Here is a 23,732-nt window from a genome sequence, read left to right as displayed (position 1 = left end):
CTGTGAACGAGCATAAATTCTTACTTTGCAACATTCTGTGTAAAGCCATCTGTAGAAGTTGGTTTTTGCACGCCATGTTTGTATATTGTTTGCATGATATTAAAAAAAGTTTGTTTAAAGGACGTTATGGTTCTAAGTACAGCCGAAAGACCCCTGAAAATCGCAAGTTATGGTAAGCTTTGAAAAATAACTGGCACCATCACCGTGCACTGCTAAGACTAACACCTAGGACATCAAAGATGACATTGCAAATGTCATTGATGAAATCACTGATGACATCACGTGTGTATGTACTTTTCATGGAATTTGTGTACTAGGGATTTTTAGTATAATGTTGCGAAAAAAGTGTCAAGGATATTGCAATAAATATCATACCGTTATTAGTGCTTTGAACGATGCATTGATATAAATAGAATTGTATTATGGGATTTTATCTAGTATACTGAGCTACTAATGGAGAAACATAGCATTGTGTGCAGAATACAAGATGAAAGTATAATATGTGTAATGTTAATATGTTGAATAATGAAATAATAAATGTCCTGAAATGTTCGAAAAATCACAAAATGGGGTTTTTCTGAGGACGTTATTCGTATTGTGTGATTGCTTAGCTGTATGCAATGAGGGAATGGCACAGAGAGTAAAGTGGACGCCGTCCGCGGACACCGCGGCTGTTCGTGGACAGGGCGTGCTACATCTGGGTTTTTCCAGGAAATCCAACATGGAAAGAAGACTGTACGGATCAGCCAATCAGATGTCGAGGTTGTGGATTTGTGTTGAAAGAGACTGTGTGTGGTGAAGATGGCAGAAGTGGAGAAAGTCAGGATGTTGGTGCTCGGAGATATGTTTGTGCATGGTTTACAGCAGTACGCTGAATGCAGGCATGTTGCAAAGAACTTTGATGTGAAAGGAGTGGAGGTGGTGTGGAGCAGTGTGCCTAATTGCAATGTACAGGGAATTGTACAAGTTTGTGAGGATATGGCCACGATGAACATTCCGCATGTGGTAGTTTTGCACTATGGTGCTTTCCATTTGGGCAACGTCAGTGTCCCTACTTTGTTGGCTGATATGGAACGCTTGGTTCAAGCAGTAATGAAGATCCTTCCAAATGCAAAAGTAATTTTTTCGGGATTACTACCTAGGGCAATTTGGGACAATAGTTCAGTTTTTTGTCCTCAGCAAAATATTGCTAGGTGTGTCATCAACCGAGGCATGTGTGCCCTCATGCTTAGAGCTGGTATGTTCTTCTGTAACAATGAGAATATTGATGCCAGAAATGCTGTTAATTTTAAAGAAGATGGCATTTCTTTATCTTTTACGGGAAATGCCTTTCTATTTTGGAATGTAAGGGTTGCTTTGGAGAAGGTTATGTGAAGATTTTAGGAGTAAAGTAAGAAAATAAAACAAGAAAAAAAATTCAAAATAACAGGTGTCTGTCAAGCATCTGTAAAAAAAAACAAAAAAAAAACGGCTCTTTTCAGAGCCGACTTCAAAGGGGAAATGGGGCACACTATTTAAATTTACATTCACCACGCTCAGATTTTCGATATGTCCGCGGACATGGCGGTAGTTCGCGGACATCGGGAGTTACATCCGGGGATTTTTGAGTTCAGAAGTCATGCAAATGAGAATAAGCACTGAAATGGATTGGTCAGGAAAGTTTGGTGGGTGTGTTATGCCAGGAGAGATTTTCTCAGATACTCTTTTTGCTGAGAGAACAAAAGATAGAGATTCGTTCACCCTACCTTAAGACTTTTCTGCTACATTCATTCATGACTGATGAAGACATATGGTGGGCTCGGCTGATTGGCGGCCATCGAACAACATGGCAATTGGCGACCTTCAAGATCTTACAACAGTTAAGTTAACAGAAAAGCTAGATCTCAAACGAAAGGAACAAGCTAGGACTCTCTGTTCCCAGACCTAACACTGCAAGTACAAACGTTGCAAAAAAATCAATTATTTGATTAAAAATTGCAAAATAAAAAAAAAAAAAAAAAAAGATAGCTATGGCTGTGTGTTTCAGAAAACAGATTGTTCGGATTTTAGGAGATTCGTGGATACATTGGTTGAAGGTGCATGCAGAAAGCTGTGGAGTAGCTGTAGATCTTGGATTCCCACATGTGGAAGTACACTGGCATGGAGTACGTGGAATGAAGTTGTTGGACTTGCTACCTCTCTGTGCTACTTTGGAGACAGAGCAACATCCAGACATAATTGTAATTCATTGTGGAGGGAACAGTTTAGGACATGTGACTGGAATTTTTTTGCAATTTGCTATGAAAGAAGGATTTATGAAGGTTATGGACATGTTTCCTAATTCTCAAGTGATATTTTCACGGATTGCGAAGAGACAAATGTGGCTTTGTTCTTCTTCATTTGGTCCACAAATGTCTTCTTTTCACAATGAAAATATTATGTTTTGTAGTACATACATTTTTCGCAGAGATGGAGTCCATCTTACTTATGCTGGCAATCAGATTTTTCTGAGAAATGTACAAAATGCATTGCAACCTTTTTTGGAATTACAACAACGATTTTGAAGTAGATGTTAAGCATTTACAATTTTTGACTTACAAACACCACCCAAAGGCTCTTTTCAGAGCCACCACTTCTTTCCAGAGAAAATTACAATGTTTGTGATGGAGTAGCAACCCAATTTTTTTAATGTTCGCGAACTGTCCGCAGACTTCTAAAAAATACAAAGAGCCCTGCTTCATTTATTTTCACTTGTATTTTTTAACTGGGAAAGGCGGCTCTGAAAAGAGCCTTATTTTTTTTGATTTTTGTAATTTTGTTTTTTTTTGGTTTTTCAGACACAACACACTAGGAGAGGAGGGTAAAGGAGGGTAAAGGGGGGACACCAACCACAGGGATAAGAAAGGGCGATCTGAGAGAGGAAGATGTAGAGTGGGTTTTATTTGGGTAGTGAGCAGGTCTTCTCGTGCTCTGAGACGATAGTCTCAAAAGCACTACGAAGTCGCTCCCCCCTGCAGAGTACTGTGTCACAGTACATACATACAACTGTGACCCTCGAAAGGTAAGGGTCATCAGCATTCTGTATGGCCTGTGAGGCAGGTTGAGAAAGAAGCTGTCCCACAGAGGTGGTCCTTGTGGTGACAGGATCAGAAACAGAGGATGAAGTAGAGGAAATCAACCTGCTACGTTCTTCGCAAGGTACAACCCTGCGAATAGCCCCAGAGTGAAATGACCTCAGGTGTCGCTTCATAGTAGTGGTCCCAAAGCTGTAGTTACTGTGCTTCCCGCGACTGAGTATCATTTTGCACTCATTGCAGGTAACATGGTTCGCACGAGCCTTAGGACCATTCCCATGAATGGTAAATAACCGCCACACCCAAGACTCACGCCTAGTGCGGGTAGTAGGGATTTCCTCTAACTCATTCTCATCATCCTCTTCTTCCTCCTCCGCATCCTCAGTCCTATTCCCCTCTTCAGGCCCTTGGGGAGGTGGTGGTGGTGGAGGGGGCGGTGGTGGTGATGAAGTAGGTGCAGCACCAAGTGGCGAGCAGCCAAGGATGCCATCTCGATGATGGTGTAGTCTGCAGGTGGCAGCAAAAATCACTGTGTTCTGAAGAATAGCCAGCAACACAATGGGAATAAGCTCTTGGGCGTGGTCTTTTATAGGGGTGCTTGTGCACGGTCCGCGGACATGCGCACTGTGCGCAGACAGATCGAACACAAAAAAAGGATCAGAAAGTTTCAAAAGGTATAATGAAACTCAAGATTGCTATGTGGGACTTGTGGCATGGTGAGATTTCATTGAAAAATATTATGGATTAACTGAAAATGTACTTTTAAATTGTTCGGGGACACGAACAGTGTCCGCATTTCAGGACACACGATGAGCGTGGGCGCGGTCATATGATCTGTTTGCGAACTAGTCTGGGAAGGAAGCGCCTGTCCGCAGGACACGAAGTGCACGGAGATTGGTTAGCGCATGCGCATTGATGTCCTACGGACACTGTTCGGGTTCTGAAGTATTTAAAAGTGCGTCACACGTGAAACGAACATTTCAGGACACCGCGTGTGTTCTTAGAACAGTTTATTCTTGGTAGCGAACAGTAAGGACAGATATAGTGTTCTTCAGGACACCAATTGTGTTCTTAGAACAGTTTCAATTGGGTAGCGAACACTACGCACAGGTATAGTGTTCTTCAGGACACCTCCATTTTCGTTTACGTACGAACATTGCAGGACACCAATAGGGTTCTTAGAACAGTTTCAATTGGGTAGGTAACACTGCGCACAGGTATAGTGTTCTTCAGGACACATCATTTTCGTTTTATTTACGAACATTTCAGGACACCAATTGTGTTCTTAGGACAGTTTTAAGTTGATAGCGAACATTACGGACAGATATAGTGTTCTTTAGAACACTTTAATTTTTGTTTCTTTACGAACATTTCAGGACACCACATGTGTTCTTAGAACAGTTTCAACTTGCTAGCGAACAGTACGAACAGGTGTGGTGTTGTTCAGGACACCTCCATTTTCATTTATGTACGAACATTTCAGAAGACGCGCACTGTCCGCAGACACTTTTATTGTTTTTTTTTTTAAAAAACGGAAACTATTCACAATACAATATAAAAATTAAACTTTATTTAACGTATATTAATCATTTATGACAGAGAAGGTGAGGCAGAAACAGAAACAAAAACAGGAGAATTTGGGGTTTCAACATGATTGATATTAGGTTAAGAAGGGATCGAAATCTCATCAAAATGTTTTGAATTATGGAGAGGGTTTGGGGATGATTGACTGGGATATGGTGAGGAGGGACAAGTACATGTGGGGCAATGGTATGACGTTTTTGTTTTAAAATGATCTTCAACAAAAGTTTTCAAATTATTAAAATTGGTCAACAGTAAATCAATTTTTTCTTTTATGTTGTCAAGCGTGTTTTCCATAACAGCTTCTTCAGAGGTAGTTTCTATTTTGTTATGCTCTGTACAAAAAATATATATATATGTTAAATGTATACAAAATAATAACATTTAAATGGTTTATATTATAAAGTGTTTACCATTAGTTTCACTATCTTGTGACATTTCTTCATGTGGGAAATTGTCCTCTAGCCATTCTAGAGTACTAGACATGTCTGTGAGAAAAAAAAAAAAGATAATATATTTTTTAATCTAATACAGAAAGTTTATAAATATATGAGTAAAATGAAGTACACTTACTATTTCTGGTAAGATAAGTCCTATGTATTCAGTGGGTCGGGTCTTGTTCTCAGTTCTGTTGTGTCTGTGAGGTAATTATGTTGGAAGCCAATTTATCTTCTTGTGGTATATTCCATTTCAGAACATATTGTATTTCAATGAATGGTTAGTGTGTTACATAGATGGGTTACATTTCTTATGTATTACTATATATAATGTGTTTGTGTGCTGCTTTTTGAATTTGTTAAATGTTCCTATATTATGATATAACAATCAAACATACCCCACCACCCCCCCCACAGTTTTTAGGTAGTGGTACTGTTCTCCGAACATGTCCGCGAACATTAAATAAGTTCGCGGACATCAAGTTCATAAGAAGAGATCTAGTCAGTTACACATGACATGTATATAAAGTCAAAGTCATTATTGTTAAGTTGTGCTACTAAGAAACTATGAAATTCAGTGAAAAAACTTTGTTAAAGGGACGTTATGGTTAAGTTGCGCTACTAAAAATCTATGAAAGTCAGTGAAAAAAACTTTGTTAAAGGGACGTTATGGTTAAGTTGCGCTACGAAAAACCTATGAAATTCATTAAAAACCTTTGTTAAAGGGACGTTATGGTTCCAAGTAAAACCGAAAAACCCTTGAAATTCGGCAGTTATGGTAAGCTAAGCAACCATAACTCGCGCTGCCACCATGCACTGCTAAGACTAACACCCAGGACATCAAAGATGACATCACAAATGTCATTGATGACATCACTGATGACATCACATGTGTATGTACTTCTCATGAAATATGTGTAGAAGGGATTCTTATTATGTTGCGAAAAAAGTGTCAAGAATCATTGCTAGAAATATACCCTAATAAGTGCATTGAACGATGCATTAATATAAATAGCATCCTATTATGGGGTTCTATCTAGTATACTAAGCTACTCATACAGAAACATAACATTGTGTGCAGCGTACAAGATGAAGGTATGATATTCGTAATGTTAATATGTTGAATAATGAAATGATAATTGTTTTCTTAACAGATTTTTGTGTACTGTGAAATATGTAATAAGCAGCTAATAAAACCCATGTATTACAAAATTGCATTACTATAGACAAAACACAAAGACACAAGAACACATACCAATATGGGTATATACAGGGAAAGTGAAGTTAGTAAAAAAGCACAAGTAGTAGCAGAAACAATTCATAACTTAACTGATTAGTTTCATGCAAATAAATGATTGCTCTGTTTCAAAGCTGCTATTTACCCTATGTATATGTATCACTTGATGTGATTGGACCCTAAGGAAAGTAGTGTGAGTACATTGTATACAAATATGACCATATACAGGGAAAGTACAGCCATAAAAAAACAACAGAACTATCAGAAAGTGCTCATAAGTCTAGTGATTATCTTTATGCACAAAAAGGATTGCTGTCTTTCAAGCTTGTGTTTTCCCATATGTATATGTTTCATATGATGTGACTGTACTCTAAGGGAATTACTGTAAGAACCTACTAGAAGGATATGTCTACAAATAAAATAAAATTCTTAGTTTCTCACTGTTACTGAAGAAAACCATGTGGCCTAGATATGTCAGCAAAAGATAAAATAGTGAGCCAGACATGTGATGTCATCAGTGATGTCATCAATGACATTTGTGATGTCATCTTTGATGTCCTGGGTGTTAGTCTTAGCAGTGCACGGTGGCGGCGCGAGTTATGGTTGCTTAGCTTACCATAACTGCCGAATTTCAAGGGTTTTTCGGTTTTACTTGGAACCATAATGTCCCTTTAACAAAGTTTTTTCACTGAATTTCATATGTTTTTAGTAGCGCAACGTAACCATAACGTCCCTTTAACAAAGTTTTTTTCACTGAATTTCATAGGTTTTTAGTAGCGCAACTTAACCATAACGTCCCTTTAAGAAAGATTTTTCACTGAATATATATATTTATATATATATATATATATATATATATATATATATATATATATATATATATATATATATATACAAATTGCAAAAACCCACAAGACTGTTAATAATCAGAACCAGGGCACTCCTTTCACAGTTTATTCAATTAACAGTCTGAAAATTACAAAGTTACACACATGGACTTACTGGGATCTAACAGACTAGGGAGTAAGCACTCCTGTAGTCACCACACATTCCACCCCTCACTAAGGGCTTCTTCCGGTGCAGTTTTACAATCTCTGTTTGCAGGCTCCATTTTATAGTGTTCCTAAAGGTCACACTAACATGATGTGACTAATTACCTTTGTTATCATGTGACCAAACATTTGAAGTCGGTGATATACTTCATGCTAAAAAGGAAGCCATCTTGGAGTTTCTGACACTCCCAGTCATTCAATGATAATGGGCCTCATTACAACCCTGGCGTTAAGGGGTTAACGGCGCCGTAAAAGGCTGCGGTGCCGTTAAACCCCTAACGCCGGATTCACACTTTAACGCCTGCTTTTTGCAGGCGTTAAAGTCCAACCCGCTAAGGGACCTTGGTGCTATTTACGGCACCGTAATTTACGGTGCCGTAATTAGCACCTTCTCCATTCCCATTGAGCCCTATGGGCCAAAAATGGGCATGGGGAAGGGGCCATGGTGAATGGGGATTTACCTCCCCGCCAACCTTGGATTGGGGTGGTAAATCCGCCATCCACCATGGCGGAATCCGGCATGGACCATGGTGCTAATAGCACCATGGTCCAACACCAGGGTTGTAATGAGGTCCACTGTCTGGATCTGAGTATCTTGACCCTTCTCACGGTCAAATAATGAATATAATATCTTAATTGTATGATGCAAGTGATGCGAGGAACAACAAAACAATGCTAATTTTTTGAAAGGCCTGAATAAATATTAAATCATTTAGACACATGTAATTAACACAGATTTCAGTATATATTGCAAGTACTAAGACAATGCAGGTTACTCTCCCCCAGGTCTCCCAGGAAGCTAAATAAGCCAAACAACCACTGTCCAACATACTATTCTAGTGCCAGAAGTAGTATCGCCCCAGTGGGCTTTCACCTGGCTCACCAGTATTTAGCTATCACCCCAGTGGCAAAGACCTTATGCAAGTGTCCAACTCACAGAAAAGTTGAGCGAAGGTTGCTATCAATGTGGAGATATCTCATTAGATTAGGTTCTATAGATAACTCTAGACTTTGCTCTTAGTTGTCTTAGTTGTCCATCAGATGTACTGCCAGCTTTTCTCCTGTGTTATGGCCTCTCAGCTTCTGGGTATTGAATCAGATGATCAACTTGGACTCCAATTGTCTGAGATGTCTTTCTCTTTGCCCTTTTCTTTAATGTTCAGGAATATGAGCCAAAGCTGTGTGTCTTAACAGGGACTGCAATGTTTTTCTTCAAAATGTATAGCCAGAGGGTAGTTAGTGCCTTTGTTCTTGATGACGCTATAATGCTTTAGTATTCTTATTCTCAAGCGGCAAATGGTATATCCAATATACATGAGATCACAGGGACATAATATTGCATACACCATGAATCATGTGGTGAATGTCACTGACTCCTTTATCTCCCAGATTTGTCTCTTATTTGGACCATATCTAATCTCATTGCCTGTTATGGCCTGATTGCAGATTTTACATTTGTGGCATTTTTGACACTCCTTCTGAGCTCCCATCCAATTCAGGGCTCTGTTCTCAAAGGAATCACTGGGTGCTATGAATTCCTCATAACCTTGTACCCCATGGTTGCATTCTCACCAAACTTTGCATAAAAAAGTATACAGTCCCCTGCAAAGTTTGGTGCAGTTTTATCCAGTGCGGGGAAAGTTATATGGGGATCCCAAGATTTGTGAATATCCTCATAGAAGCAATGGAACATTTTTTTGCTCTCGCCTACAGTCCAAACCGATGAATGGATTTTTACTAAATTTTTGCTAGGAACAGTGGTTTGGTCCCAAACGCGTGCTCTTGTAAATTTGGTATAAATCCATCTAGTAGTTTTTAAAAAACAATTGTCAAAAAGTAGGTACAACCCATTTGTCATATCTGGGTCTGTTAGTGAACAATAATTACAATTGGATAGGTTCAAGAAAAATAGGTGCTCTCAGAATACTCCTGTTTTTTTATCACCCTCTGCATAAAGAAAGAGTACATTTATTCAAGCTCTGTTGTAGAATCAATCTTCTTCTTTATCTAAGGTTATACAGTTCAATATAAAATGGACGCTCCAGAGTTAACATCAAAAAAAGGGGGAGGTCATTGACCGGAAGTACAGAAAATATTTACAACACACGGAACCAAGGGTTTCTCGGTAAAACAACCACTTCGTGTGTGCAAGACAAAATCAAATTCAAGCATCATTTGTCATGAAGTTCACATGAGAATAGCAAACATATAGACATTTGGACATTTATAACATCACATAAACATTTCAAGAAAACAAGTCATTTTCTCTGTGTAAAGCAGCATAAATACACTGCAGTTGGGGATAGTGTGTCTACACCAAAGTGTTTCAGTCGTTTCTAGGTGGGCTTAGTATGCCACATCTGGTATACGGCCTTCATCAGGACGGGGGTCTGTACTGTATCATGTCTGCGCTATGGGTGTATTAATTCCACAGGTTCTGTTATTTAGAAGTTGTATAAGCCACAAGGGCTAATCTCTGTCTGATCCTCTCAGCCGGAGGTGAAATTTCACTTTTAAATGAGCCTAGTTTCTTTTTTCTTTCAAGTAGCCCCGCGGGCAAAAACCTGTCAGGGTGCAGGACCTGCTCGCAGTCTGCCGCTGTAGCGTTTGAACCGCTGAGTCATTCTACGATTCACGGAGACCTGGCTGAGGCGTTAGTCCATATCTGGGTCTGGTCCACGGCTTCTTTTGCTGATTTGGGGTCTGAGGATGCCTCTGGACCAATCAGCATCTGGCATGATGTCTGATTGTATGGTGAAAAACGTGAGCTGCATCATAGTTTTGAGAACGGTCGCCATGTTAGATCTGCGGACAACTGCTGGTTTCCATGGATAGCGCAGCGAGGAAAAAGTGTGGAATACACATTTGGGGTTATTTGGCGGCCGAAACATTGGGCTGGAAAGGGTGGGGGAATGGATTAAAGTTGATATGGAGCTGTTTTTATAGGTGAAAAGGGGCTTGCAGGTTTCACCGAGTCCATGGACATCACTGATGACCCCAAACAGCAAGGTGAGAAAAAGTCTAGAAAACACATTTGGGTTTATTTGGTGATGGAAATATGATATGGAGAGGGTGGGGGAGTGGAATAAGGTTGACATGGAGCTGTTTTTATAGGTGAAAAAAGGTGTGCAGGTGCCATTGAGTTCACTGTCACTTTTAGTGACCCCAGACATCATTTGGATTACAGGGGGTTCAGGGCGAGTTGGTACTTGAAGGTGTATTGTGTGAACTTGTTATATGGTTTAATTCTATTGTGGTGGTTGTGGCTAGTGGCCAGATTATTGGGGGCATGCGGCCACACATAGTATAGTAATATGTGTATAGTAATTATAGGAGTATACAGTATTTGTAATATGGTGGAATGATATAATTGAAGTGTATATGGAATTTATGATTGTAGTACAATTAAGGATAGTGCTTATGGAATATGTATTGGTTTATTTGTGAAGATAACAATTAGGATAATATGTTATATGCTTACTAAGTTGCATACAGTAATAAAGCTGAAATGTCTGGTTCTTTTTCTTTGAAAAAAAGAAACAGTATCATTTGTTAAGCAGGATAGTTTAAAAGCTTTATTTGATACAATTCTACATGCTCATTTACTTGTTTACCCTAATAAACAGTAAATTCTATGTAGTATGTATGGTACAACATTAGTGTGTGTTACGCTGTTGTTGTTTTGACATTAAATAATCATTGGGACATTTGGAAAAAATCCATAGAGGATTAAACATATATACAATTTTGTGAGTGTAGGTGAGATAGTATGTTTGTTTGAAATGTGTTGTATTTAAGGGAATGTTTAAAGCTGTTGGCATATTCTAACTATATTGGACTTCACAAAATGTTTTCCAGTAACAATAACTGTGATGGTATATGTGAAGTGTATTGCAATGAAGGGTATTTTTGAAGTAGTTAGATACCTGTTACCTTGTCTAACTGTTTTGGGATTCAAAAGTGCTGTTGTAGTTCTGCAGATGTAGTCATATACCAGTTGGTGTATTATAACTGTTTATTGTACTATAGTATAGTGTGTACATTTCGGGTCAAGGAATATTAAGTAGGCATTTGCTAGATGTGGTCGTAACGTTGGTGTATTGTAATTATATTACATTTTACAAGAAGTATTGCAGTGAGAAGAACTGTCTTGGCATGTTTGAAGTGTATTGCAATGAAGGGTATCTTTGAAGTAATTAGATACCTGTTGGCGTATTTGAACTACCTTAGCTTTTAAAAGTACTGTTATGCATTATGGATGTAGTTAGATAGCCGTTGTGATACACTTTAGTGTCTACATTTGGATTCAAGGAATACTAAATAGGCATTTGTTAGATGTATGGTAACCTATGTTTTGAAGTAGAAGATGTGTTGTTAGATTCAAACTAACCACTTATTCTTGGACATATGCAGTACAGTGGCATGAAGTGGTTGTAGCACCAGTTTGGTAGATTATGCCCACTGCTGTGAATGTTTTCTTACCAAGAGATACTTGGCCGTGTGTGAAGCTACTAAGCTTACAGTTGTTGTTGGTTCTAGCTGTATTGTACCTTAGAAGCATTAGTATCACATATTAGCCATGTGAGTGTATTTGTATGGTGGAACCATTGTCTGAATTATAAGAAGATATCATGATATGCTATGATGTGCATTCTACAGAAGCTGGTGAAATGGAATGGATTCAGAATTTGGTATGGATAGTTCATTAGGGATGTGCTCTTGTGAAACATGGTTGCAGAGACTACATGTATGTTTCCACCTGTATGAAATCTGGAAGATTTGATTCATAGGGATATTTTTGGTTTCCAGTACTTGCAGTAAGTATATTAGACATTACTGTGGATCTTCCTGTGTGTTTATGGGGAATGTAACCATTCCTGCACATTAGTCCAAATCTTGCCTTATACCTGAGACACTGTAGGTGCTGTCAGGATTATTTGTGGCATTTCTTTGAAGGGCAAGCATTTGCAAACAAAACTGGTCCGATCCGTTTAAGTAAATTTTGTGAACAATTGGAGAAAGTTGGTAGAGAAGATTGATTGCTACATTTCATAGCATTTTACTTCAGTTGTGTTGCTGAATTTAAATGGATCAAAGAGTTATTTCTCTGTTTCCTTTGAAGGTCCTGCAGTTGTTGTTTGTATTCATATGGACTTGCAGTTGATTTTGGACCAGACAGTTTTGTGGTTATATTATTTTATTGAGCAGCAGTAGTTCTTTGTGTTTGTAGCGCTATTGTTGGGAAATCTGACATAAATTATGTTTGTATTCATTTTCTTTTCGAAGGTTTTCTTTTTTGAAGTACAGGGTACATATCTACTTGAGGTGAACAGTGCACATAGCCTGTTGTATTCTAGGATGCAAGGAATGTTATTGTTGACTTTGTTTGGATCATAGTTATCTAGGAAAAGACCATTGAGTGTACACAGGCATGAAAGTGTTACGTAACTCATACCTTATTTAAAGATTGTGCTGCCAAATTCAATCAAGGCATGATTTGGGATTAGATCTTATAATTTGTGAATAGTGACAGCATATGCAAGAGATAGAGAGAATTGTTCTGTGCGTACGTACATGTCCTTGAAAAGAAGGAAGGGTGTTATTGTGAAGCCTATTTTTTTCAACTTCTGCAAGTTTATCAAAATGCATGTTGACAGAATGAATTTTGTTGACATGTGGATATGTTTGGAAGCCAAAAACTGTACCAATTGCTCCATTGAATAAACCTTGTTCTACGTCAAGGTTACGTTTTAGATTTACTCTGCAGTTTATACACAGAGTCAGTACTTTTTCTAATCCAGCTGTGTTGTAGAAAAATCTTTCCAAGCTATTTAAACATTGTGATGCTTGTTGACGAAAAAGGCGTGTCATGCTGTGCACTTCTAGTTTATCTGAACTCATATGCAGTATGGGTGCATTTCTTTTTTCAACATTGTATCATTGAATTTACTCCAGCTTGCAAGGTTTGGCATTAAGGACCTTAATTTTATATTTTGTGTAATTAATTGTTCATCAGGAGCAAATGTGTTTTTCCCATAGAGCTCATGGATTAGTCTAGTACTTTTAAAAATGTTAGCGTAGGTGAGATCTGCAGACTGAAGCATATTTTGAGTTAGTTCTCTGTAGAGAAAATGTTGCCAGAGAGTTACATTTTCACTGCTGCCAGTGTGTTACGGCATTGCGTGTGTCCTAATGTTTTGAAAATAGGTTGACCTTTTTTTGGTGTTATCTGTAGGAGGTCTCTGAAAACAATAATGTATTTTCCTCCAAACAATTCTTCCTAGTCGGTTTTTAGGACTTCTTGCATTCTAAGATAAATTAAAGCCAACATGAGGTTGTAAACAATGCTTACTTCATCAATCAGGAGCACTTGCATTTGTTTCAGCATTCTGTCTACTTCAGTTGCAGCTTCTGATGATAATTTGCACTCTAACGGCTATGGTGCCAGGTTAAAACATGGCATGGATAGCTGGGCTAGCGGAAACGTTATCAGTGGAAAGTTATTCTGCCAATATTGTTAGTACTATGCTTGGGTAGTAGATACATATATATTACATTCCTATGTCTAAAGGCATTACATCAGATTATATTGTATACTTCAAATTTGTAAAAATGCATTTATGTGAGTGAGTTTAATGTATATGGTAAAGCTGTGATTACGCCATGTAATGACAATTTGTAGTATTCTTTGGTATTCTACTGGGAGGAGCAGTAGTCAGTGTAAAGTTACCCCTCCTATGTTGCAGGCAGCTAAACCTGTGTGGGCTGTTACAACAGATGAAAGGTTGTTGTTTGTTAAGCCTTGTAGTAATGTGATAATTATTTTAATTAAGAACATTTTACCAGAACCAGCTTCACCACCTACATAGAGGAGCATAGATTTATAATTTTTACAGCTCCACGTTTTAGTTTCATGTTTAAAACCATGTTCAAATTCTTCAGTGACTCCTAGATTAATGGTGAGATGTTCATCATTTAGCTGTGATTTGACCACTGACAAGTCATCTTCAGATTGTTTAGATTGATATTCTTTTCTCCAAACGAAGTGTTCCCCTTCTCTGAGTGGAGTACAAATTGCATTGCAGATGAACTGTAGCATGGCAATGAAGCAATGGTGAAGGAACCTTGATACATTGGCAGGGTCCAGAGAACAGAGTTATCCTGGTGGTTTTATATCTATTCCTTCTTCATTTTGTTTTGCTCTGCATAAAAAGTTGCGCAAGTCATCCCATGCATATTCTGCACAACTAAAACTAACAAACCATGTGGTGGGGCTTACATTCCTTAGCATTCCTTAGCATACAGTCTACTTCAACATGACATTGCAACCAGTATTGTTTTGTACCATGCATGTTTGCCAAGAGATTTGAAATACTTGATGACAAAACTTCATCTTTGTCTTTTATCCCTTGAAGCAGTTGGGTAGTGGACATGTTTAAAAAAAGAACATTGCAGAATTAATTCACAGGAGTACTCTTCAAAGGCAAATTGATAATGCATAAATCACTATAGAACAGCAACCTTTAGTCCAGTACCTTAAAAGTAACACTAGATCAAAGCACCATGCATTTTCAAAGAGACGGCTAGTGTGAGGGAAAGTGATAGGGAGTGTGTGTGTGTTTGTGTCTGTGTGTGTGTTTGTGTGTGTGTGTGTGTGTGTGTGTGTAACAGAGAGAGACAGAGAGACAGAGACAGAGTGAGGGACAACAAAGGAAAGCGAGGTCGAATGGGAGTAAAGCAGAGATGAAAAAGAGGGCATGGTAGAAAAAGTGACAAGGGGAGAAAAATGAGTTATACTATTGAGAGAATTAAACATAGAGCTAGATATAGAGATTGGAGGACATAATGGTAGAGACTGGGAAACAGAGAGACCAAGGGAGTGTCAAGGTGTATGTGTGTGTATGTGTTTGTATGTGTAATCAGAGAGAGCGAGAGAATTAAAGAGAATGCACATATGGTTGTATATCTCAATACAGTTTTGAGTGATTATTCAAATTCCATTTTTATCCGAAATAGAGACTTTTTAGAATGATAGCTGGTCATTAGGGTCATCCACCTAAAGAAAGTTCTGAGATAAATGATTATAGCTACCCAGATTCCAGGACTCAAAACGCTAAAATCCCTTTTTACAGGCATGCAACTGCTGAGATCCCATAGCAAAAACAGTTCATATTTACGCTACCTTTAGCTGGGTAAACTTGACATGAAATTCTCTACCTCCTCTAATGGAGAAAAATACCCTAGGGCTGTGCACCTTTAGTAATCCAGACTCATGAGTATGTAAAGGAATCCCAATATACAGAGACGTGTACGTCCATACTTATATATTAATTTGGGTTGCCAAAGCCTTTTTGTAAATGTTGAAAATATAGATACCAGGTAATAAGAAGAGACGATTCCTTGTTTCATATTTTACAGCTGTCCTTCCTAATGTGCAAGCGTGGCGTGCACCAAGTGCACTTGTCACAGTGCAGTTCAGTTTTTGAAGCAGGCTGCATACAGTGGAACAGCAATTACTGTAGCACTCCATGTGCTGTGTTACAAATTCTTGCCAGCTGCACAGAGCATGGAAAACACGCGTGCGACAAGTGCAGTTCTCACAGTGGAGTTTGGTGTTTGGAACTTGTTGCAGCTTGTCAGCAGTTACTGTAGAACTTCCTGTGATGGATTTCAAATTATTGGTAGCCACGCAGAGTGCACAAAGTGCGGTGTGCGAAAAGTGTAGTTGTCACAGTGTAATTTGTTTTTTGGAGCTAGCTGCACTGGGTCAGCAATTACTGTCGCACCTCCTATGCTGAATTACCCATTCCTGCCAGCCGTGAGGGGCGCAGAAAGTGTGGTGTGTGACGAGTGTAGTTGTCACAGTTAGTGCAGTCTAGTGGAGTGCTCTGCTTCTCTCTGCTAAGTGACTGTTTCCCACCTGGCTGTGGCGAGTACAAGTTAACCTAATGGTCTGCAGCATTACTCTATTTACTTACCTGTGTACATTTACACACATGGGGCCAGATCTACATGTCATTAAAGCTCTGCATTTTGACTTCCCGGGGGAACACGAGTAATTGGTATGTTGACCTTGGTTCAGTATGTCACAGCCGTGCTAGTTTAATGGGAATTAGAAGGGAAGCGAAGAAGGGTAGTGTCCATGCGAGTGCGAATGTTTGTGAGTCGATCAGCACTCTTCGTGAGGGCTTTACTGCTAAATTCCAAAGCGATGGCTGGTTTCGGAAACTAATCTGAAAGCAGCCACTCCCACTGGCTGTCCTTTACCACGGTATTCCGATATTATAACAGTAGAAGGTTGATTTGGCATTTCTGTGGGTAATACCTCTCAATTTGCGTCACATTTCACCAGAAGCCCATGTTGATTAAATTTGCAGCGGGAAATCTTCAACAAGGCTAGTAGCATACACAGAAAGGGTTTTAGACACCCGGAATCCTGATGAAAATCCCAATGGAAATGATCTGAGGGAATTTGGGGAGTTCTCAACAGCACGCTCCGTTAAAGAGGGGAAAACAAGAGTGACATTTGAGGATGATTCTATTCTTGATTTATGTGAATCCAGGAAGAGAGGACACATGCAGGTTGTGCTGAATATTCACCATAATACTCCAAATTCTGGCAGGGCTCAGTCGCATTGATCTCATACATCATACGCCAGCCTGGAACTTCCTCCTTGGAACAGCAACCTTTAGTCCGTACCTGAAAAGTAACACTAGATCAAAGTACTTTGCAGATTCAAAGAGAGGGCTAGTGTGAGGGAAAGCGATAGGGAGTGTGTATGTGTGAGAGAGGTAGGCAGAGAGACAGAGAGACAGAGACAAGAGAGAGACAGAGAGGGGGACAACAAGGGAAAAAGTGGTAGAATGAGAGTAAAGCAGAGAGTGATCAAGAGGCAACGAGAGAAAAAGGGGCAGGGGGAGAATTAAGGAGTTATGGCATTGAGAGAATATAAACTAAGGGAGATATAGACAGTGAAAGACAAGATAAGAGAGAGTTAGAAACAGAGAGACGAAGGGAAAGTCCACATCTGTGTGTATTTGTGTGTGTGTGGGTCTGTGTGTATTTATGTCTGCGTGTTTGTGCATGTGTGTGTGTTTGTAATCAGAGAGAGTCAGAGAGAATTAAAGATAATTCATTTATGGATGGATATTGGAATACCGTTGACTATTCAAATGCCATTATTTTCCGGAATAGCAACTTTAGAAAAAGCTAGATGGTAATTATGGTCATCCAAATAAAGCTTTTTGCGCCTTTTTGTTGCTATGTTGTCAGAAGGAGAGGGTGAACCCAAATGATTAGGAAGTTAGTACCAGTTGAGGAGTGAAGTAATCAAGATGCATGTAATTTAGCCACTCTTCAGAGGTATCCTGATTGGGTGGCTGACCAAGAAGACCACATTCTGTTTTTGAGGGATTGATATGTAGGTACGTGCTTGTCATTCAGACTTGGGTGGGGTCAAGGACAATCTTGAGTGATTGCATATTTGTGGTATGAGATGACCTAGTCGTTGAAAAGTGATCACAATGGCATATGATGCCAAAACCTGATAAATGGTTTTAGCACCTGGTTAGATGATAGCAATTGGCTCCCTCTGTTGGAAACATCTGCCCACACCACCAATGTAAGCCTCTGCTGCAGGCTTTGAAAGCTCTTTCATCTTACTGGCAAAACATCACTTCTACAAACATTGTTGTCATATAACTGTGCTGAAAGCATCTTCTCTGAAATCAGGTCTAGTCTTTCAGCTATCTGATGAAGATCTCTGTCATCCATCTTGGCATTCTTGGAGTCCCATTCATCTCCCTTTGCTGCACTTCCCCTCGCACTCAAATTCACTCATTATTGCTACTCGTCCAGATACTTGTCCTCCTCTCCTTGTTTCTGTTCTATGTGCTCTAGTTTGACCCTTATTTTTTATTTGGATAAACCAAACACCAGAATTTAACTTTAACTGTTGGTATTGTCCAATTGTATACTAGGATCAGGCATGACGTAGTACACCAGCCACATGTCTACATCGAATATGTACTACATGACAGAGCCAGCATTGAGCAGGTCCAGTCAATATGAACCATTTTCGGGGTGCTTCCAAAATGCTGTCCAGGCCTTAAAAAAGGACATTTCAGAATTGTGTAATGAAATATAAAATGTGCTTTACAATCCAACTGAAGGGATCCTACATCTGAACCCTTCAGAGGAAACCCCACTATCTTAGACACCACTGGCTCATATAGTTTCTAATGTATTATTTGTCTCCCTCCTCCTTCTCCTTCTCTCCTGCTCTAACATTGTTAGTTTTAGCTATATGGTGCTTTCGCATCACCTCTTCTGTAATGGAGTACAGGTAGGGAGAGATAGCATATGAGGAATGAGACAATGCATCTAGGTGTTGTTTGGGTATTTATCCACCCATTGATTACCCATGGCCATGCAAATTCCTATGGCCATTCCCACCCACTCATTGTCCCCCCATCCAAATCACACCACCCTGAGATCTGTTAGATTTATCAAGTCTTTAAAACAGTCTTCTGAGAGCTAATGGGTAAAGTGTTGCTGTAAACGCACTACTGGAGTAGTACAAATGTCTTAACCAGGTCAGCATTCAGCCGCTTCATTTATAAGCAGTATGCAAATTTGTCATGGAAGTCCTGTTAAAAAAGCGAACCTTGGTAAAGCCAATTGTTTCAGCTTGTGTACAGGTATTTGATAGACATTTGCCAGGCACTGCTATTATATACTGAAGTATGTACACCACTTTCAATATTCTACCATTAATAGCCAGTTAGTACCATTAAACTCATGCCTGTCAAATACCTTGTGCAAGGCTAAACAAAAGCCAACTGTTTGCATTGTTAATGCTTGTCTTTATTGGTAGTTAGATTATTTATTTTTATTTATTTTATTTATTTAAATTTGTATAGCGCGCAAGCAGCCCAAGGGCATTGAGGCACTGTTACTTGCATGAGCTTAGTTACAGGCATGGTATCAGTAAGAGGCATATTACAGATAGGAACAAGCCAGGTTATTGTAACGATAGGTTTTAATCTGGGTGAGTCTTGCATTACTTGTTTAAATTACTTCAATGTTCCAAAGAGGCAACAGCCCAAACACACATTCAAGCATTGCGGAGTAAAACCAGAAAGCCTAAAAGAGGAAAACACTATCACAAGAGCCGACACATGTAAAACAAAGGGCCTAATTCACTGATCACTTTTCAATGGTTAAATCCTAGTGAAACATGTTTTGTGAATTATGCCCAAACACATTAATGCTTAAATACATCTCTCTATATCTCTTTTTTGCAGAATTATAAAACTCGACCATGGTAAGTAAGTTCAGACAGAATTCCAAACTACTGGAATATTTTACCAATTCTCCACTGCAGTGAAAATCAAATCCAAAATCTGCAGTGCAATGCTTTTCCAACTAGACCAAATGAATTTCAAAATGCAAGCATCTATACTTGTTCTTTCATAAGCAACAATATAACTAATTAATTCTAATTGTAAGGGTCATTTCTTCCCCTGCCTGGTTTTTCAATCTCCTCATAATTCATGCATTTCCTTCTTGAGGCCACATGCTGCTTTTATGCAAACATATAGAGATATCTCTGAATTATGTTTCTAAAATGTATTGGCACTGTGCCACAATATGAAACCATGTAATATGAGTAGGATTGAAAAGGTGCTCTTTCCTAACCTTCCATTAAAAAGCAATCCCTGGAAATCAGCTGAGAGACATTCATTATGTTTGTGTTATTATTTCAAAGCAATATTCACTGAACTGAACAGTTTTTCTGGTAACTGAAAAGTAAAAGCTTTTCTGAAGTTGACTGAAGAAAGTCAACAAAATTGGTCCGAGCATGGACTTGAATGCAGTATACATCCCTTGATGAATAATTGAAATACACATATTGCAATCCTCCCCATCATTGCAAAACATAAAACCACAAATGTTGTAAAATTGAATGACATACAACATCTCCGGGAAGCATGAGTTTCAGACATGTCATACAAATATCGATGGAAAAAAACATTAAATGATGGTGCTTAGAAATCCAATTCCTGCATTTCATATGTGTGAATGACCATATTATATGAAGTTTGGTAGTGAATCACGACAGTATTTATAAGTAACGCTGGCACTGCAACACATTAACCAAGGCCTGATAGTGAAGAAAACAGCAGCTGGTGACCTCCCCTTGCTCTGCCTACTGTACCACAACCAGTCACTGCTGTTAGTGGAGTTTGTTTTCAAGCGGAGTGGCACAGGGCCTTACCACTGATGAACTATCAAACTACTGCATATTGAACCTCTGTTCGAATAAAGAACTAGGGATAACTTGCAATCACAAAAAGGCATGAACTTCATGGCTACAGATCACCACACAGAGCAAAATCCAACCTTCCATCCATCAGCATGAACTATGCATGGGGTAAAAGACCTTGTGATCTTGCACATTGACTGGAGAAATTGACTGCTTAATATACTTCCAGCCGCCGACATGGCACCACATCTCACCTAATTGACAGTTGCATGCACATTTGCCCATGTTTGTCCAACATGGGTGACCTTAACTAGCTCCCCTCCCCACCAGGATCATATTCAAAACTACATGTGTCACCTAGAAAGCAGCTACAATGGAACATCAACATAGTTGGTGTATATACACCACACCTCTGGAGGCTTTCGCACCTCACTTAGCAAAACTATCAAAATCTAGCCTGTAACAAGGAGACTTGCAAGTAGTCTTTATCCTGCCACAACCTGACCATCTGTAACTAAATCTCGGCAGAGGCTCAACATGCCTCCACCATCCTCCAGTTCAAGAAAACAGTAAGACATGTCTCTTTCAAAAATACCCGCTGGACGAATACAATTCACTCTCTCCTTCTGACAGCAGTTTTAAGCTACTGTATAAAATCCCAAGCCCAACGCTGCACCCTCCTGTTGTAAAGCTCTCTACGTGAGCTACATTTGTGCTATAAGTATTATAAGTATTACAATAAATTGATCACTCATCGACCTGTTAGGGTATTAGTGTTCTAAACAAATGCTTGTAATCTATTAATCAATTAATCACCAACAGGGATAAGGAAAATCACATCTCTTTTCATTTGGAAGCATGTTGAGGGTTCAGTCACAGGGCAGGGGGAACCAACATGTGTTTTGTGAGGGTTCCCTTGTGCCACTACGGATGGCCAACTAAAATCACTATCTGCAGTGTTGGATACCCTGCTATTACATTCCAGAACATCTACTCCTAAGATATCTAACCATTGGATTGCAAGCCACTTGTATCCCTCCTGAGGCTTTGCAGTTGCTCCACACATCAGACAACAAAATGAGCACTGTGCATTTGTTTTGGTGTCTGAAGTCCCTGGGCCTCTTTCCCTCTCATGTTCCTCTTCCTGCAAATTAAACACTGAAAAGCTGTGCGCAAGATAAGAGGAGGGGCTGCATATGGGTTTGAAGGTCTTGGGCAGTGTCCCAACAAGGGGTTAACTATCAATAACAAAAGTAGATGGGAAAGGTGTTTTGCAGCTATCGTCACAAAGAGGTAAACATGATGACTGATTAGAAAAGGAAGAGGAGCATAAATCTGAAGGGGCCTCATTGCAATTCTGCCAGTCTGGAAACAACGGTGCCTGTAAATCTATTGGTACCGTTGTTTCCGGACTTTTCTCACGGGAGCACCGGCACGGCTGTTAATGCCGTTGCTCCCGTGTCCCCATTCCCATGGAGTCCTATTCCGGTCACCGGACTCGGAATAGCCCGGTGGCACCAGGAAGTCAGGCGCTGGTAATTTTTTATGGGTATGGCGGCAACCAGCCAGTAGCACCGGCAGGGTTACCGCCGGGCCCGTAATTAGGCACAATGTCATTTGAAACAAGGATGGAGCTGTGATCATTTCATTCTCACTGTGTTTTTTTAGATTCATTTCGGCTAGCCTTAATTTGCAATCTGGTTATTGTTGGCTTTTAATTAGAATGGAGAAAATAAAGCTACAGCTATCATCTTTTTTTGCTCAGTGTGCAGCTAAAAGACAATCCGTGTGAGTGCCAGCTTGCAAGCAAAAAGATGCATCCGACAGTACATGTTGCTGTGTATTGTAAAACTGTGAATATTTTTTTTTAAGATACTGAGTTCTTTGTTTTAAGGCAGTATTACCCCAGTTGTATTGAACCATAATAATTTCCATAACATGCAAAACCACATACGAACAATACTCTTACTTTAACATACACACAATGTGCACATGTATACTGTAATAACGCTACACCTATACTTCTACACACGTGACTTGAATGATGATGCAACACTAAAAATATGTGCACATGCATATTAGTTACATTGTGTAGGTATAACAATATTTCCTACAAAACTCTAGCAACTTAATATACAACACACTATTAAAAGGTACATACAATACATACACACCACTTTTCCTTATACACTTACCTGGTCTTTCATTTTGAAAAATATATTAATAATTACCAAGTGTGCATGTCCAACATACAGTAACCAATCACAAAACAGAAACACCCCGCAACCACTTATTTTACAACAAACACATGTGTCATTTGTGCTTTGCACCACACCCAAACGCTGAACTTTACTACTATGCCTATTAACACAATTCAACATTTCATTTGAAGACAGCAACCAGAGTGGATGCAAAGTAAGTGCCCTTAACAAACGTATACACATTTTTCATAAAAATAACCACTAGCTTGATAAATAAAAAGCACTTGTAATGTTCAAAATTCATACTTTAATATAAATCATGCATTACAATTTTATTGCAGCACATTTCAATATGTCAACCACTCCTTGAGAGCCTTCAACAGAGCCAGGATAGTAAGGCATTGTGTTTAATAAAATCGCCATTTACCAGTAAATGGAACTATTGTTTAAATGTGAACATTGTAAACAATACTATCTCCCCTTTCAGTAACGTATTTAAAAATACAATATAAAAATAAATAAATAGCATACTATTTATTTTTTTCTACGAATGTATACAGTTCATACACTGCATAGCTTCAATAAGTGTGTACGCTAAATTCAAGTGTGTTTGTAATTGTAGATACAAATAAACATGAATGTAGTCACTTGCGTACTATTCATAGTACTATGCACAAAATGTTGATATGAATGCATGTAGTACCATCACATGTCTTTACAATTATAATACACATGTGTGTACAGTAAATATTTCAACATTTTATATTTAACAAGCTTCCCTACAATTATAATGTACATGTGTGTACGCTGAACAGTAAGAATAACATAATACATGAAGTACACATCATAAACTTGACTTCATAAGTGTATTCATTTATAAATAATGCATGTACAGGTGTATAT

General features: G+C 38.9%; 1 protein-coding gene across 1 annotated transcript in view; it reads right to left on the bottom strand.

Moving 5' to 3' along the window:
- LOC138510185 (contactin-associated protein-like 4) overlaps nt 1–23,732 on the bottom strand; it is a 2,554,874-nt gene that overhangs the window by 2,247,166 nt on the left and 283,976 nt on the right. The gene's annotated exons all lie outside the window — the stretch shown is intronic.

The sequence above is a fragment of the Ambystoma mexicanum genome, chromosome 6p (genome assembly GCF_040938575.1).
Source record: "Ambystoma mexicanum isolate Mex_15411 chromosome 6p, UKY_AmexF1_1, whole genome shotgun sequence".
Lineage (NCBI taxonomy): Eukaryota > Metazoa > Chordata > Amphibia > Caudata > Ambystomatidae > Ambystoma > Ambystoma mexicanum.
This window is presented reverse-complemented; position numbering and strand designations above follow the sequence as displayed.